Consider the following 2,500-nt stretch of genomic DNA (forward strand, 5'->3'; position numbering starts at 1 on the left):
ACGCGCCACCTACGGTGACCGGCAGCTCCAACGCCAGCGCCACAGAAGGGCAAAGGCCCCACGTGGGTGCCGAAGCGAACTCTCCCAGCACAGCGCACGTGCCAACACGTCTGCACAACTGCGATACAAACCACCAGCGAGAACCGCTGGGGCGACCGAGCAGCAGACGGCGTCGCGGCGCCGAGTGCCGGGCGGCGGCGCATCCTCAACGCACACAGTCCTCAATCGGACCAGCACACTGCAGATGTCCACCGCGCTTCGCACCGGGCCGGCGAGGACCCACTTTGGCTGCACGGCGCCGCGCGCAGGGTGCCCCGGCGCGCAGCTGCGCCGCCTGCCGCGTCCGTCGGCCGGCGCGCCTGCCACTGGGCGCCCCCACCAGCCGGCTGTAGCGCGTGCGCCCACGCACCGCGCGGCCAGCACGCCGGGCGGCCCCCCCTCACCGGCCGGGGACAGTCCCACCCACCCACAGCCGCGTATCGCTTCACACCCAGATTCACATTCACGTTCGTTGGTATGGTGGGGACCGCTTCGTAGCTGTACCGATCGTTGCCCTCACAGATGTACCTCCAGCAAGGACAACCGCACCACAACGGGTTACCAGTTGTTCATTTGCGTAACGTCACCAGTAAACGTACACGTCCATCCCCGTTTGCAAAGTCAACTATTATTGCATGCCTGCCTGTCAGGTGTCAAGACACACTACATCCGCTCACATCCACGCAACAAAATGTGCCCGACTAGAGGGCACGTGGAAGGTGCCCCCGTACGTATGCGATGTCCATTGCGCGACCAACTGTCAACCGGCCTCTGTAGCATGTCGCAGATGTGGAACGCGGGGCACCGTGCTATCACATTGTGTGAGAAGAGACTACTACGTCTGCATACACGCGCCACTACATGAACAGACGGCTCATGCTGATCGCCATCCACTGCGTCCATTACTCCCACACGTCTCTATGGCGTACCACACTGCAATGCAGCTGTTATGGGGAGATGACACGTAGCTGTGTACACAACATTCTGAGCGGGTTGCGGTTGGACAATACATTAATGTAACGTGTCATATGCCAATTACAGAGCAGGTTAAGGCACAACTTGGGTTAGGTTAAGGCACAACTTGGGTTAGGTTAAGGCACAACTTGGGTTAGGTTAAGGCACAACTTGGGTTAGGTTAAGGCACAACTTGGGTTAGGTTAAGGCACAACTTGGGTTAGGTTAAGGCACAACGTGGGTTAGGTTAAGGCACAACGTGGGTTAGGTTAAGGCACAACGTGGGTTAGGTTAAGGCACAATGTGGGTTAGGTTAAGGCACAATGTGGGTTAGGTTAAGGCACAACGTGGGTTAGGTTAAGGCACAATGTGGGGGTAGATTGCGGTACAAATTGCATTACATTGCGGTGCAAATTGCATTACATTGCGGTGCAAATTGAGTTACATTGCGGTGCAAATTGAGTTACATTGCGGTGCAAATTGAGTTACATTGCGGTGCAAATTGAGTTACATTGCGGTGCAAATTGAGTTACATTGCGGTGCAAATTGAGTTACATTGCGGTGCAAATTGAGTTACATTGCGGTGCAAATTGAGTTACATTGCGGTGCAAATTGCGTTACATTGCGGTGCAAATTGCGTTACATTGCGGTGCAAATTGCGTTACATTGCGGTGCAAATTGCGTTACATTGCGGTGCAAATTGCGTTACATTGCGGTGCAAATTGCGTTACATTGCGGTGCAAATTGCGTTACATTGCGGTGCAAATTGCGTTACATTGCGGTGCAAATTGCGTTACATTGCGGTGCAAATTGAGGTAGGTTAAGGTGCAACACAGGTTAGGTTAAGGTGCAACATAGGTTAGGTTAAGGTGCAAGATGGGTTAGGTTAAGGTGCAAGATGGGTTAGGTTAAGGTGCAAGATGGGTTAGGTTAAGGTGCAAGATGGGTTAGGTTAAGGTGCAAGATGGGTTAGGTTAAGGTGACATAGGTTAGGTTAAGGTGACATAGGTTAGGTTAAGGTGACATAGGTTAGGTTAAGGTGACATAGGTTAGGTTAAGGTGACATAGGTTAGGTTAAGGTGACATAGGTTAGGTTAAGGTGACATAGGTTAGGTTAAGGTGACATAGGTTAGGTTAAGGTGACATAGGTTAGGTTAAGGTGACATAGGTTAGGTTAAGGGGACATAGGTTAGGTTAAGGTGACATAGGTTAGGTTAAGGTGACATAGGTTAGGTTAAGGTGACATAGGTTAGGTTAAGGTGACATAGGTTAGGTTAAGGTACAAACTGGGTTGTGTTATGGTACACATTGCGTTGTAGTACAGTACACGTTAGGTTTGGGTACGGTACACAATGTGGTATGGGATGGCGTGTTGTGGGGGGGAGGGGGGGGGGGAGGTTCGTTGATATCGACCGTAGGACGTGGATGCCCGAGGCAGCGTCAGTGTGTCAAAGGAGTTATGTCACGTCGGGATGCGCTTTTCGCCAGTGAGAGGGGGCGAGCCGTG

This window comes from Schistocerca cancellata, unplaced genomic scaffold (assembly GCF_023864275.1).
Source record: "Schistocerca cancellata isolate TAMUIC-IGC-003103 unplaced genomic scaffold, iqSchCanc2.1 HiC_scaffold_952, whole genome shotgun sequence".
Lineage (NCBI taxonomy): Eukaryota > Metazoa > Arthropoda > Insecta > Orthoptera > Acrididae > Schistocerca > Schistocerca cancellata.